General features: G+C 49.0%; 1 protein-coding gene and 1 long non-coding RNA gene across 7 annotated transcripts in view; both read left to right on the top strand.

The window, feature by feature from the left end:
- The window catches only part of CAMTA1 (calmodulin binding transcription activator 1), a 293,026-nt gene that overhangs the window by 33,273 nt on the left and 243,528 nt on the right, over positions 1 to 16,225 (top strand). The window lies entirely within an intron of this gene.
- LOC141969196 (uncharacterized) lies at positions 5,341 to 9,620 on the top strand. The gene is made up of 3 exons (XR_012635006.1): positions 5,341 to 5,426; positions 6,875 to 7,028; positions 9,286 to 9,620. It is a non-coding gene; the product is annotated as an uncharacterized LOC141969196 (long non-coding RNA).

The following is a 16,225-nucleotide window of genomic DNA, read 5'->3' as shown; positions in this document are numbered from 1 at the left end:
TTGTTTCTGACAATATTCTATATTTATGTTCTCTGTTGGGAGAAGCCCAGAATTTCCACAGTAGAAAAAACCAGTAGTAATTGCTTCGTGTGCTCAGGCTTTTCTTGAGGGGCCGGGCAGAAATGCCCCGTTTCCCAGTGTGGTAGCTAGCATCAACTTCTTACAGATTTCAGGCTTAGGTATTGCTTGGTAGTATGCAAATAAGTGCAGTTACAAAACTCTATTTGAGCGCTGTTTGGCGTAGGAAGAAATTCCTCAGCGGTGCCGCGTTGGGGACCTGGAGCGGCGTGCTGGCTGACATCGCTGATGTGCTCTTGCCTTTCTGCTTCGCTCGCGCGACAGCGACATTCGCCTCTTCCGCTTGACATCAAGTTATTTCCCGTCTTTGCTCGGAAGCGCAGGGATGATCTTGAAGGTTTGGAGAATTGCCTGAGGGACGTAAGAGACCCAGGCTGATTTGGGAAGTGAGTCTCGAGTGTTCGGGCTGGCTGTTGCGCTGAGGAGTAGGTGAAAGCGATACCTCGTCTGCCACCTGCTACTCCCGCCCCCCCTCAGCCCCCCGGCAGAGCCGCGCCTGGCAGCCGCTTCCCGCACGGCTCCTGTCAGCGCGGGTTTGTGCATCCGAGTGCCGCTCGGGGTGAAGACACGGCAGTAAGGCATGCTGCTACCTTCTGCGTTTTTTATTAAATGCTTTTAAGTGCCTTTAGAATTAACTCTTGTGTCTGAAAACTTAAAGCGCCTCTTTGTTTCACGGCTGCCCCGGATGGCGTGGTGTGCCGCAGCTCTTCACTGTATTGCTGTACCAGTTCGTACCTCATTTACCCAAGCAGGTTCATGCCTTAGAAATCCGTGGGGTTGAGCAAGCGTGTGGGACCAGCTTTCATCACCCCTGCCGTCTGAGCCAGGAGGGGGTGTCCATCCAGGTCACAGCATCCCCTCTGTGATAAGCCATCACGATGGCAAAACTTGCTGGAAAAGCGACAGCGCTCGTTGCCTTTTCCTGAGGACGGTGAAATTATTCAGTGTATTTTGTTTAATGCTCCCCATTAAGCTCAAGTTAATTCAGATGTGTTTTGCTTAAGCGCAGTTTCCCGGAGCCAGAGGCTGGCTGTTGTCGTGAGAGCTCTGCGGCTCCCGAGCACTTACAAAGCTGGAACGTCCTCGCGGTCTGCATCGGCTCTGTGATCTCTCAAGAGCAATGAGAATATTTAATTTTGACTAATTGCCTGCTGCCCACGTGATCCCAGACTATAAAATATTACAGTGGTATTGGCAAATGCTGTTGTTGGGAGTTTTGTTGCTTCCTGCTCCGCCTGGAGGAGCAGCCCCACGTGCTACCTCCTGCCACCGCCGCCCTGGCCCGCGGGGCTGCCCTTGGGTCTGTGCTGAGCCGGGGGAGGAAGCGCGTGGACGTAAGGTTTTGTGAATGAAAGGAGGTGTCTAGTTGAGGGCAAAATGTTTGCCGGGTGCTGGAGCGTCTGTAACGTGAAGACCAGCGGTGCTGGTTCCCGCCCGTGTTGGGGTGGTGGAGGTGTCGTCTGGCCCTCGGAGGCGGGCGGGAACGTCCCACCCGAGCCGGTCACCAGCTGGGCCCTGGGCTACCGGCCGCTGGCGCTGCGCCTCCAGAGCCTGCCCATCCTCCTGGCGCCACGGAGATGTCAGGAAACCCGCTTTCTTTAAAGGAGAAGAAGAAGCTCAGAAAGTGAAATCAAAGGGGAAGAACGTTTACACCCCGCCTAGAGCAGAGTCAGGAGTAAACTGTTTGTACACCTGACTGACGCTGTCTAGCACGTGTGGGCGGCTTTTCTCGCTGTGTGTGATTATGATTTAAGGCTGATCAGTGAACGAGATGGAAATTTCTCTTTAACAGAAGCACTTCATTATGGGTTTATTTTGTGAAATTAATGAAATTCTGTGCTTTGCCTAATGTACAAAGCAGAAAATCTGCTATTGGCTTTGCTTTTGCAGTTCCTCAGTCATGTTTACATAATTAGTAAATGTTGTGAACAGGCTCGGTGATTTAGCAGAATTGAAAGGTTACCATTCCTGGCAATTTTAAACAAAAGCAGTAATACCTGCTATGCCGTTCATGCTCTAATAGAGATTCCTCATCTTCCTCTTGGGAAAATCTAACTTTTTTTCCCCTTCCCTTTTCTTAATATAAGGACCAGCACTGTAATTGTATAATGATAACTCTTTAAAAATGGCTGATTTTGCAGTTCTGTGCAGTTAATGTGTCAGAGGCCTGGGACCAGATTGAATTCTGTAAAGCATAGCAAACAGATGAAATGTATTGTTTTGGATAATGTACAGCCCTCCTGGGTTTTTTCCCAAGTGAATTCGATTTAATGAATTAAATTAACTTTTTTACCCTTAATGATAGCTAAAGAAAAAAATCCCTTCATAATTAGTTTTAGTATATTATACACAAAGTATAAAGTGCTGATGGTATTTAACTTGCTGGCTTTTTGGCGTTAGTAACCTATCAAAATACCTCTGAATATTTTTGCAGATGTTGAAACTTTCTAGCAGTCAGTTTGGGGTGGAATTATTCCCGTCTCTTGGGTGACTCCCGTGGCCGTGCCTCCGCCAGGCTGTACGGCGAGCGCCCTCGGGCCGCGGTACGTCGAGGTGCAGCTGGTTGTGTTCGCGGCGCTGGGGAAGCGGGTGCGCCGGTTGTGTGCGGCACCGAGGGACGGGGCAGGTGGGAACGGCTCTTTGGTTCAGGGATGAACCAGCAAACCTCAGTGGCTCCTTCAGATGGAAGGGACTTTCTGTTTCTTTGCCACATCAGCCGCCTCCAGGGTCCTCTACCGAAAGTGTTAAGTGGACAGTTGTAGTTCAGCAGCAACGAATGCGCATCCAGACACCTGTTCTTCTCTGAACCCTTGGTCTATCATATACTTAACACACACAAAAAAAAAGGAAAAAAAAGAAAAACTATCATAGATTGCTCTAGGAATGCAGGAAAATAAGGTGGAATATAATTTACTCCAGTTGATGAACTGGTGTGCTTTTTCCTAACCTGCATCGACTGCTGGGGCTCATCCTCGTTAATGGTACATGGCTACGCTGAAGTGTAGTATCAAAAGAGAACGTGGAATCAGGTGTAGGGGGAGTGAAAACTTGGCGTTAGCAGCTATGTAAACCCTTCTTCAAAAGTGAGAGAATTAGCAGAGTGCATTGATTTAGTTGTTATTTAGCTGTTTGTCTGCAGGGACACCAACAGTACTGGTAGGTACCGTGGCATCACGTATTTGGATCTCTGGCTTGCCCAGCACTGAGTAAAATACTCACTGGTGTGTTATGTGAGTTGTACTTTGTACTGCATTTTACAAGGAAAATGTTACAACAAAGTCAATTTACAAAGCCAATTTAAGTGTGTCTCTGCCAGGGACTGGCATATATAAACACAAATGAATTGGTTCACTTGTCGAATGAATGGAAACTGAGGATATTACATTTTGTAAGTGATTGAAATCCTGTCTTCTTGGTCTCATGTTCGCTACTTCCAAGGGTGGCTGTTTCATTTTTGAAAAGAAAAATCAGGGGATTTAGATGAAAACGAAAAACTAGATATGAAGGAAAAATTAGTGCCAATAAAAACGAAGATGTTATGCGGGGGTAGTACTTACGAAAAAAAAGGACGGAGAGTGAAGCCAATTTGTTTTCTGCAAAAGGACTGATCATTGGGGGGAACAAAATGTGCCTGGGGGGAGAGGGTAGAAATCTGTTGCAATAGGGGAGAAATTTAAAAAAACCCCCAAAAGTCTGTGTTCATTCCTTTGGAATTGGAGTCTGTACCCAGCTTGCAAACGTGGCTGTGGATCCTGACCAGGGGAGCGGCCGGCTGGCAGCAGGAGGGAGTTAGCCAGCCTCGAGCCCGCTGCCATCCCCTGGGTAAAATGCTCTCGGAGTTACGTAAAACTCGTTTTTGTGCAGACTTTGTGTTGCCGGAGCTGGGGGGGGGGGAGTGTCGGGCTGGCACTGGGTGCAGCACCCACAGCGCGGGCCCGCGGCGGGGCGGCCCCGGCCGGCTGCCCGCCTTCCCCAGCGCTCGCCCTGCCTGAGTACGGGGGCTTCCTGATCGGGGGAGTCGCCTTAGTGAGCTGCTGAGTCACTGCGAAGCCGTGTCTTTGTTGTGGAATTATTTCTGTCGCTTGCTTTCCGAATCGCTCCCCTCCGAAGCGCGGTGGTGGTACAGACCTGGAGGGCGATGCGGGGCCCGGCCTCGGCGCGGGCACAATACCGGCAGGGAAGCTGATGTCTTGGTTGGGGTCACAGAAACTGGAGGTGATCAGTTCCAACACATGGCAGTAGCTTTAGCAGGAGAGTTTGCCAGGCACCGGTGCTGAGGGGGGACATTAAAAATACAGATTGTCCTTCTTTCTCCAGCGGGTTCTTGGCTGCGGTATGTAAAGCAGGAGTGATGGGGAAAGATGCCGTGTGTTTTCTGGAAGAACATACAGGCAAGTCAGATCGTTGCACTACAGCTCTGAATGTGGTGGTTTTCTATCCCGGGCGGCCTCGTGGCCGTACAAAGACACGGTCCTGTGGGTGGGCTTGTTCCTCGGCTTCAAGCGTGAAGGTGTTTCGGCCCGGGGCGAAGAGTGCCCAGACTGAACGCCTTGCCAGGCAGGGAGGGGTGCGGGGATGGGGGGTTGTAGTGCCCTTGGTGGGTGCCTTTCTCCTCAAGTTATCTGATGTAAATGTTACACTTTCTGCATAAATTTAGTATAGATAATTGACTGCATCTTGCTCAGAACTGGGTACCAAAGGTTTTCTTTATAGCTTCTGTGTAATTGAAATTCCAGGAGGGGAGGCCTTTGTCTTGGTAACCACGTTGGAATTACTTTTTTATTGTAGCGTTCAAGCAATACGTGATGATGCTGGGGGTTCAGCCTGCCTGTGTGTCAGTAATGACTGCGTTTCCGCAGTTAGGAAGGGCCCGTCACGCCCCGAGAGCAGGCGATCTCGAGGCCCTGCGTGCCGCTCCCGAGGCAGCGGGCTCCCGCCGAAGGGACCCGCCGTGCTGGGGCGGGCGCGGCCCCTCGGGCCCTGCTGGCCCTGTCCCCAGCTCCGAAACCCCATTTCGTCTAACGAGGAACGAACGCACCGGCATGGAAATGGGAGGACTTGTAGAGGCCGTTCCCAGGGAGGGCCTAAGCCAAAATCTCGGTAGAGAAGCAGGCCGTGGGCGCAGGAGCGGCGCCGCAGGGTGGTGGTGGCGGCAGGCGGTGCCCAGGCGGGGGCAGGACGCTGCTGGGTGTGGATGGCGAGAGCTGTGGTGGGATGCCGCGGGAGGTGCTGGTTTTACTCACTGAAGCTCCTTTGTTTTGCAGAGATCTTGATGCAGACGCCCTTTTGGATTTCTTTTTAATAATGTGTGACCCTTCACCTTTGATCCCTTGACCTGCATTACTTTGGTAACCATTTCATTTTTTTAATTTCATTTCATTTTTAATTTTGGTGTGCAAGCTGTAACATTTCATCATTTTAAACTGTAGCGTTCTTTGACCTCCCCAAATGTCTTGTCTTTTTTTTTTTTTCTTTTTTCAATGGAGATATGTAATGTTGGCTTTTCTTTAATAAAAATTATTTCAGTTGTTTAAAAAAAATAAAGTATGTAATTTTCATTGGGTTTTGCTTCTTTTAAGTTTAACTGTGTATATGTTTCTTGTATGGCACATCACATTTTTTGACCTGTGTTCTCCCGGTATTAAATCTAATTTATTTTGATATTTCTGTACATCTTTGGTTTTAATTTGCATTTCTCTACAGTTCTTTTGGTCAGTAAAAACATACACTGGTCGTCCCGCATCCCCCCAATCCCGGTCACATTTTGATAGCTGAAAGTAATCATGGGAGCATTTAAGATACTCTTATGAATAAGAAATATTCTTTATTGTTAAAATTTTGTTCTCTGTCCTGAAGATAACTTTTCCTAACCATCAGCTTAATACTGATAGCTATTTTAATAAAAGATTAGGCTTTAGACCAAAATGAAAATCTCAATTGAAAGTCAATTTACAGTTATTTTTACATTATCATTGTAGCCAAAAGGAAAGTTATCAATGCTCTGAGATGTGCTTTAAGCGTGGATGTTCTTAAAGAAGCAGCGTTATGGGTACATTGGATAGTAAAACCCCCCGAGTCGAGTAGCTGTTTCTTTTCCATTTTCCTTTTGAAAGGGTCCCGGTGTATAAGACAGATTTTGGCCAGATTCTATTTTTATCTTGTAAATGATCATACAAAATCTACTGAGCATGGCCCACTGAAGTACAGATTATTTTTTAAGTGTCTCATTATTTTATTCTCTAACATTAAATGCTGAAGTTTTAATTGCACACAGATGAAGCTGCTAAATGAGCACTGAAATGGATTTAGGTCTTCTCTGAGCCTTGTTGATGCTTATAAAACTTTATATTGTTCATTAGAACTACAGATTAAAATTGCTGTGAGCTGTTCACCTGTTAAAGTCGGCTCTGCTGACCTCACCTGGCCGCTGCCCGTGTCTGGCCTCTTTCGGAGGAGCCCGAAGCCCATCTGAAAACCCTCCTGCTGATACTTTCCCTGGCGAAACGGGTGGCAGCAGGCCCCGCCGCGGTGTTTGCCGGGGGTGCTGCAGAGCCCAGGGCTGAGCCCGAGCTGCCTGGTGTCCCCGCGAGCCCTCCGCAAGGCGCGGGGGGGTGAGCCCCAGCAGGTTTTACCCCTGAGCAGTGGGGATGCACCGTCATCGCCAGAGTCTGCTTCAGGAAGCATCTCCTGTTTTTAATTAGCATCCGTGCTTGAGAAAATGGTTATTTCCAGCACTAATCTTCGTGCTTAAATAGCAAGATCTCTGTTTTTAAACTGCCCTTCATTGTGTTTGCAGAGTCACCTGTTAAAATAACGTGGCAGTCAAAAACAGTGATCACAAGATTCTGCTGACCGGTATCTCCTCCGTGTCGATGTACGTGTTTCTCTGAGCCAGTGGTTAGGAGCCGAGGTGGACAATCACAGCCTACATCAGTGTTTGAAGTATTCAGGTGGTTTTTTCCATTTCCCCTCCTGTTCCAAATTTTAGCTGTAATCGTTTTTGTAGGCCTAGAGTCATCAATTCTGGTATATAAGGCTGCCGCTCCTACATCGAGCGTGTTTTGGGTAGCTGGGATTTGGCTTTCACTCTGTTTTAATGCTGCCTGTCAGCCTGAGAAGTACGATGCTCCAGCAACATCTTGAGCTGTTTCTCCAGTCTTCAGAACAGGGGTTTTAAAACTCAGTGGAAAAAAAAATGCTCATTTTGCCCAAGAAAACTCCTTGAAGACTATTTTTCTCCTCCTTGTAACACATGTTTATATCAGCAGCAGTTAGATGTGGATGCCTTGACTTTCTAGGAAAGCAATTTTAAAAAAACCCTGTATTTAGAGATCTGGAAACCAAAGGGAATCTCCCTCCTTTGTGCAGAGGGCTGGCTTTCAGCTGCCTTTTGGTAGAACAAATAGCGAGGGAAAAAAAAGTGATGGAATAAAAATGTCTGATGTTGGGAATTGGAGTCAATAATATAAAAACACACGAGGTTGGAAGATGGCTAGAATTTCTTGTTTCAGGAGATATTTTGTCGTGTCCACCCTGCCTTCCCTAAGGTAAGCGCTCTAGTGATGGCAGTAGTTGGGTGAATCTCACAAGCTGTTTGGGTGACACGGGATGATGCATGTTATCTTTTTCATGATCTTTCCAAGTACTCTGGTAGATGCAGATGGTTATTCACAGAAATCAGTGTAATGAATATGGATTATGCCTGTGTCGCTGCTGCATGGGCTTCCAGGGGGCTGGAGCTGCTGAGCGAGGAGGAGGTGGAGCCCTTGGAAAGGGAGGATAGGAATTGTTCTCAGTTTTCTGTATAAACAACAGTAAATATTAGTAAGGAAAACTGCTTTGTTAACAGGCAGTAGCATTGCCGTTTATCCAGACTTAAAGTCTTCGGGTTTCTGCTGCGGTGTCACTGCATGACAGTGGGCAACACCAGCAACAACTGTCCATTTTATGGCAAGAGGTGATGGAACTTAATTCATTTTACCGACCCTGTTTTTTACTGAACAGGGACTAAAATACATGTTTTCTTCAAACACTTAATCAAAGAACTATACAAATGCTGCAAAATGTTGGCAAAGCAAAACATTTATCTGTTTAAATATTAAGAGAATGTTCTATTGAGAGATTTGTTCCTGCTTACGAGGTTTTTCTGTTATTCAAAGCCAGAATATTGACAGCATCCACTCCTGAAACAAGTCTTAATTTTGAAATTTATGCAATATCTTCTACTGCTGGATGCTTTTATATGCTAACCTTAACATAAGGCTAAATGGCTGAAATGAAATACTTGGCACATTTACTCGCTGTAGAACATTGCATGTCTTGCAGTTCAGGTAATGCATCTGGGGTCAGATTAACCTGATGGGCTCTGTTCAGCCCGACAGACCCGCTCGTGTATCAATCATCTGCACGTGATGCTCATTTAATAAAACGTACATAGGCATCAGACAAATTGCTCACTTCGGTCTCAACTACTTTGAGAAACAGATGTATCAGTCAACACAAGCAAACATTGTTTTATTTTTTCTATTAATAATAAAACTCATCCAAACATGCAGGATAAAAAAGCGTACAGGACAGATTCCCCCCCCCCCCCAAAGTCTGTGTCTGAGAAAACACACAGATTTCTGTACAGAATCTGGCTGTACGCAGTACACTTCACAAATGGGCAGCCATCCCCTCCTGGTGTGTTCTAGGGCTGGCGGCTTCTAGGCGAGAATCCTGTTGCTGTCGTGCTTGGAGCGCGGGGCGTCGCTGCTGGGGGGCAGAGCCGGGTGCCGCTGCAGCCTGGCGGGGCCATGCCGGGGGCGGGTGCCCTGGCCGCCGGCTTCCTGGGGAGTTTTCCTCTGGGATTGGGGGTGCATTTCCCAGGCTTCTCACCCCGCTTGCTGCTCTGCGTGTATATTGTTTTGCGAAGTCCTTAAATAATTTAATTACTGCTGTTGCTTTAATCTTGAGGTTCTTGAGGTGCGTTGAGGTCTTTGATCGCTGGAGGGGTAAGCTGGCGCCGTTGGGCAGCCGTCCCCCGCTCCGTCTTGTGCTTCTGCTTTGACTCTGCTTACAGAAGTAGAGCTCCTGTAGCTGTCGAGACCCTGCGTTTGGCTTTGTGTGTGCTGGAGCTAGGGTCCTCTGTCTTTCCTTTGCTCTTAGCTGCAGACCTCTGGTGAGAAAATGTTCGGTGATAAAAATGTGTTTTTATTTCTCCTTCAGGTTTGGCTTGTCTGCTTTTCAGCTCTTCTAGACATTGGAAATTCCAGTTTGTGTTTATTTTCTCTGGATTCCTTCCCACAAGACAGAAGTGAATTCAGCATGGATTATGGGGGAGAGCCTTGGCTGGGAATAAGGATAATTGCAGTCTCTGGCTGTGCCACAGATTTACTGATGATTTCTTTTAAGTTATTCACCTACACTGTATCTGTTTCCTCAGCTGTAAAATATGGGTAATTACCTCCATTGTAAAATGTTATGGGGTCTGCTGGTAATTATATGAATGAAGTGCTAATTACAGTGATTATTACTTGGACCTAGTCTCGATCTGGGTGATGTTCCTGTTGTGATGAACATATGAAACAAATACTACAACTTGCCTTTCTCCGTTCTTTGCGAGGGACCTGGAGGGGGAAGGTGTCGCGGCACCCGCGTGTAAATCCTGATGAGAACCGCCGGTGCTTTCTCAGCCCAGTCAGTCTATTAACTCCGTCTCCCTCGGTCCTCGTGCGTCAGCAGGGCGGTAGGCTGGTGAGAGGCTGGGAAATGACTAACGTGGTGGTTAGATCCACGTGTGAGCTGATGACAAGGGTTTGTGCTCTGGCAGGCGCTTTTCCTCGTGGAGACGCGTCGAAGCGAGCAGCCTGGGAACGGTTCTGTGTGCCGGGGCGGCGGGGCTGGGCCCGGCCCCCCCGGGCCTCCCGCCTCTGGCAGAGCTGACCTTGACGCGAGGGGAGCTGTCCTCCAGCTCTCGAGGTTATTCCCCTCCTGTCAAAGACTGCAGCTTGCAAGACTTTAGTATCAAACATTTTATTTGCCTTTCTCCATTTTTTTCGGGCAGATTCTCTTTGTAGCTGGGAATAGCTCTACTATCCACTAAGCAAGGCCGGGTACTGGAAGAGGAATTGATATTCTTTAAGGTAGAAATGGAGTGTTCTCATCCAGAAAATATTGCTGCTGCTGCCCGGGTGATGCTGTAGTTCTGACTGTAGTAATCATGAGTGATGTCGTACATCCGATAACGATGAGAGGCTCCTACCAAACACCAGCCCTCCCTGGACACACAGTAACAGCAAAAATCGTGTTCTTGGGGTTCGTCCTGCTGCAGTCCCTGCCTGCTCTGTTCTGCCACGGCTACTCACTCTGCCTTTTGGTTTCAGCCCTCGCCTCCACACACCCGCTTGCCACCAGCCTCGTTCTTTGCCCTGGGAGAGCAGCTGCAGATCTCAGTCACGTCTTCAGAATTCGGTAGCAAGCTGGAGGTGACACGCCGAGCAGCTCTTCCTTCCTCATCGTTTCATGATTGCCGTGAATTTTTAACTTTGTAGAGGAGGGTTTAGTTATTGCCCAGTATGATAATCTGAAAAGGCTTTCCAGCAACGGGAAGGCAGTTTTTAATTGCAGTTTTGCACTTGAATTTGCCAAAGTAGATGCTCATCTCTGACAGTTTATTTTTAAGTGATTCGACGTGCTGAAAACAATCGGGACTGTGTCACATCCTCGCAGTGTTTCAGTTGTTGACAATGCAAAGTCCATCTAACGCAGGTTACTGCATTACTGTTCTGTTTGGGGATAACTAAAGGAGACAAATGGTTCCAGTACAGGTTTTTTCCAAAGCTACTAGGTTTAAAACTTTTGAAGTCATAACTGAAAATCCTCCTGCTCTCTAGATGTGCACACATCTACCATGACACAGGTTGCAGTCCGGTCTGGAAACGTAACTTTGTGCCAGCCCTGAACCAGCAGGTCTCTGGTGAAGGTGTTTCCATGCACAGGCCGTGCCGGACGCCAGCCTGTGTGCTCAACCCCCAGATTTTGTGCTGCTCTTTCCCTTCACATGCCCCGTGGCTGCACGGACGATGCCCCCCGTGACCAGAGTTGGGGGAGCCCGCCCGCCCCTCGACCTCGGCAAAGGGGCACTTGGTGCTTTTGTCTCTTGGCTCTTGACTTGGTCAAGGAGGTTTTCCCGACAGGATGCTTGTGTGTGCCAGCGGCAGGTAGCAGCTTGTGACTGCAGACACGTGAAAACGGTTGTTACTGGTAACACGGGCATGGGAAGAACTTGTCTTGTTGGGTGGAGGTGAAGGAAAATGAGGGAACACCGTCCCTCCCAGGATCACTCTTGCCTCACGAAGCATCTGAAATACCAGGTAGCTGTGTGTCTGTGCACCTCACCTAATAGTCATGTTGGATTTTTTTAAAAAATCTTATTGATTTGGGCAGCAAAAAACTTGGTTCATTCCTACAGAAGCATCATCTATTAAGGTCCTAAAGAGGCGTCATCTATTAAGATTAATTAAGTTGGTGTGAGATGCTTCAAAAGTGAATAATGCCACATAAACATTCTTACTGCACGTGCACTTATTGCACAAGTGAATCGATCTGTGTGCACTCCGCAGGTCTTGCATGGTGAGGCACATTAAATTACTGCGTAACCTAAAGGTTAATCAATAGTTCAGATTTGAGATCTATTCTTTTTTACAGCGTTCTTGCAAAAAGTGGGAAGGTGTGTGATAGCTGGGATTCCTGTATCTCAGTATCACTCTGCATGCTGTAAATCAACAGTGTAAGTAATGTGAACTTTTTTAAACTTTAATGTTTAGTAACATAATAATTATAAACTCTTTCAAGTCTTCCTCCTCTTAGAAATTAGTGAACTGTCTGGTTTTCATCGTGGCGGCAAAGCCTTGCATAAAACTGCTGTAGCGTGTGATAAAAATGCTTTTGAGGATCTGAATTAAAATGTAGCATCACCACAAAACCTCAAGTATTAAAACGTGATTCCAAAATAACGTGCTGTTCACTGGAGATTTCTCTAGTTTTGAGAGCAGGTTCTTAAACATCAACGTGGCCCGTTTGGGCAGGAATTGCAAACCCCAGTGAAATAGCTGAGGTGGCGTTTCTACTTGTCAGTGGTGACGACAGGAAAATCTGCTTTAACTTTTTTTTAATTTTAAATTTTAAATTACCTGTCATTACTTTGTGAATCAGTGAGTTGCAGACGTTGACGCTGGGTGGTTTCGGGCGGTGCACGCCGAGCGGAGGAGGGCTGCGGTGCGGGTGCTGGCCACGGGCCCCGTCGCTGGGGCTGGTGGCCACGGTGCCGGGGCTGGTGGCCACGGTGCCTTCAGCGTCGCCCCGTGACCCCGGCCCCGCTCCGCGACCGGGGAGGCGGCGGTGCGGGCAGGACAGCCTGGCAGGCTTGGCGAAGGCAGCTCGTCCTGCCTGTCCCTGCCCGCGCCCCCAGAGGAGGAGGAGGAGGATTTCCTTCGCGTGCCCCATTTCTAGCTGCCCCCGTCTCTGTACGGACGCGGAATCCCCACAGGAGGGTGCTGTGAAGGCATTTAATGTGCAGATTTTGCAGGGAAGATCAGAGTTTTGAGGAAACGGCGATTATAGGGAAGGCAATGCTGCGTCGTTGCGGCAAGGGCAGCGCTGAGCTGTCCCCTGGCAGGGCCGCGGGCAGAGGCCCGGCCTGGGCGCCGCCTCGCTGCCTCCGCGCTGCCCGTGGAGGTGTCGGGGCTGCGGGTGACGACCCCGAGGAAGCCGACCCGCAACCTCCCAGAGTGTCCCGGGGCCGTTACCCGCCTCCCGCTCGCCGAGAGAGCCGGGACCCTCCCGTGGCCAGCGGGCCGCGTGGCTTCTCGCTGCCTTGGAGCCACCCATCTACTTTCCCATCTGTACATGGAATATTTCATCCACATAAGTTCTGCCCTAAAATACTGTAAATGAGACCGTTTCGCTCAGCGTGATCAGAAAGGCTAATGAGAAGTAACAGAGCTAGCTCTCTTTAGATCGTAGCTGCAAACTTTTCTTCGAAATATTTTATGTAAAAGGGGTTATTCCTTTGGTACAGGGTATACTCATGGCCAAATACTTTTATTTGACAAGGCCAGTTAAACAGCATTTCCCACATGCTGCTATCTACAGCTGGGGTGCTGCTTCAGACAGAAATTAAGTCTGATCATTAAAAATAACCCCAAAAACCAAAAATCCGCAGCCCAGGGGGAGTTGTGGCCTGTGTCCTTTGCCTCACGCTTCCACTCTGCCCTCCACCCTGCTTCCTTCTATTGCTTTTCACTTTTTTTAAAATTTAAATAAACTTTTTAAACCAAGGATTATAATTAAAATAGAGACTTATCTTTGGAATGACCTCTAAAACACGTGGGGGGATTAAATCTAGTTCTGCTCTATGGAATATGGGTGCTCTGATTCTTTCTTTTAATGGTAATGAGATAAACTGATTAGAGCTGTATTATTGTGGGGTTTTCAAATCTAGTAGCCATTAAGAATACATCCCTCTTAGACTGGGCAGCTGGGGTCCGTGTGTGAGTCCCCGGGGGGGTTCACCGCTGGCCGGGTGGGCATTGCCCCCCGGGCTTGTTCTGTACCAGATTTGGGGTATCGGATGTAGGATGGAGGCTGCTCGGCAGAGAGGGTTTGTGTGATCTGGCGTTTTTGGCACCTGTCAGATCGCATCTGCCGAGTCCTTTGCCGGGAAGGATCGTCACGGCGCTGACCTGGGGAAGGCCGTGGAAGGGCAGAGCCCGGCAGCAGCGTGGGGCTGGAACGGAGCCGCCCCGTACCCCTCCGCTGTCCGGCTGGGTTATTGCACGGAGACTCGGATTCTGGCTTTGTAAAGTGAGGCTGTCTGCTTCCCGCAGGAACTTCGGCCTAGCAGTGACCAGCCGTAGGGTTGGTGGTTTCCAGCAGTGTCTGTTTGGACGCTAGAAAATGAGAGCGTCGGTTCTTTAGGCCGATCTGCTGTGTCATGCGCGTCACCTCCGTGACCCCCAGCTGCCCTTACTCCACACAGCCGCCGTCAGTCAGGAACACCCTTACCTATTCTGTAGGGCCCTTTCCTTCTGCCTTCTCCAATGAAAAATAAACAAAAGAGCTTAAGCACACAAGGTGCTAAATAGAATAATAAGCTGTGAAAATATTTTACGGGAAAATCTGGGGCAAGATCTGTCTGCTGAAGCAAGCCTGTTAGACTTGGCAGCGGAAAGGCTTTGGGAGAGAGAATTGAAAGATTTTTTTCAAATGTATGTGTTGGGTTTTTTCCCTCCCTTCCTGAGTAGTTTTAAGAAATCCCTCCCTCCTTCAATTGATTACCTCTCAGCGTCAGAGCGCCTTGGCTTCAGCTGCTCGCTAAGCTGCTCCTGTGCTGATTTGACTGCTTTTCTGTTCGATGTAAAACAGTTTTTAATCTCCTCATTTAGATGTTTTAATAGAAAGTAAATGTTTAACTTGCTCTGCTGTGGCATCCAAATCTTTAATCCATGGGAACATTTATAATGAAAGGAAGACGTGCTTTTGTTTAAACCAGGCGCCAGCAGCCCCCAGGGCTGCGGAGTCGCGGCCGGTTCCGCGGTGGGAGGCGTGCGCTGCCGACCTTGGGGAAGGGAAAGGCCGGGGCGCAATTCTGAGGAGGTGGCAAGAGGCTGGTTCACCCCTCCCCGAGACAGGGAGGTGGCCGCTGGTGCCGCTTGCCCCGAGCTGGAGCTGGTGCCGAGGCGCTGGCGTCAGGGAAAGCGAATAACCGGCCCCGAGCGGGCGGCAGGTTTGCGGGCAGAGCGGCGAGACCCCTCCTCGGGGTGGTTTCCCGCTCTGGGGAATGGGGAGAGGTCTGTAAACGTGTTGTAAATTGAGTGCTTGTGACTACCACCTGCAAGTTGAGTGGCAGCTTTTCCTGGGGGTTTGCATTTGGAGATGGCGCGGCGGCTCTGGCGGCGCTAGGCTGTTGCTGCTCCGGAGAGTGCGCTGAAGCAGGGCGCTCGCTCAGGGGGCTGCAGGGCAGCGCTGCGTCATGCTTGGTTCCTGTTACACAGGAGGGGGTTCCACTCTTCTGTAGCCACTTGGTCTCTTTATTTATGCTTAAATTTAATTCCATTTTATAAAAAAAAAAAAGGCATTTTACTGCTCCAAGACACAAGTACTGCTGGCAAAGTAACAGGCCAAACTCAAAGCATCAAGTGAGTATGGATGGAAACCATCGCAGGTGCAAAAGCAGCCGCCCGTGCCCACGTCGGTGGCGAGGGCAGGAATGACAGTTATTTGTTCCTTCAGATGCATTAGTTACCACAAATAAAAACCAGTATTTTTTCAGGCTGAAAGCACAGTAAGTCCTGTCAGACCGAGAGCGCTGCCGAAGCTTTTACCTGTGTGTTTCTGACCAGCCCAGCTGTCGGGAGGGAGATGCCGTTCGGGGCAGCTGGATTCGGAGAGGCACCTACAAATACTCCGTAAACACAGTTCCTGCCACCTTAAAGATAACTGCAGTAACGTAGGTTTGTCTGGATAAATGAAATTTTCAGGCTCGCACTGTTGGTGGTCCGGCTCTGATTATCTTGAGTGCTGGCGTTGCCAATAGCTGGGTGCCCCCGTCAGGCCGAGCTGCCCAGCGCGGGGCAGGGAAACCCGGCAGAACGTTCTCCACCGGCCTTTCAGCCTCCCCCTCACGCTCGGTGCTGGCGCCAGCCCGAGCCCGTGGATGGTGCCCGTCCCCACGGAGCCCCGCACCGGGGCTGGCAACCCTGGGGAGGAGCATCCCCCAGCACTCCAGTTTGTACCTGGTCTGTGCGTTGTCTCGGCGGCCTGAGGAAGCCAGAGGGAAGAAAGCTTACAGCAAAATAATAAATCTACTTTAAAACAATATAGTTTACTCCTTGCAAGAGCGAATATTGGGATTAAGTGCTTCATTTGGAAAAATAGAAACTCAGTATTTCAACTTTCGGAATGAGTTCCTGCGCAAGAGCCTGCCAGGTTTGGCTTTATTTCATAGGTATTTGTTACCGTGCTTATCTTCCTGGGGAGAAGAGGGAGCTTATCTCTGCCCTTTGCAGGGCTTGCACGGGGTCGTTGCCTTTGCAGCGTCCAGGGGTCAGTGTTAGCATCTTCCTTCCTGTGGATGGACTCGCTGCAGAAGCTGCTGCTGCCCAGC

This window comes from Athene noctua, chromosome 22 (genome assembly GCF_965140245.1).
Source record: "Athene noctua chromosome 22, bAthNoc1.hap1.1, whole genome shotgun sequence".
Classification (NCBI taxonomy): domain Eukaryota; kingdom Metazoa; phylum Chordata; class Aves; order Strigiformes; family Strigidae; genus Athene; species Athene noctua.
Note: the sequence above shows the minus strand (reverse complement) of the source record. Positions and strands in the feature narration are given on the sequence as shown.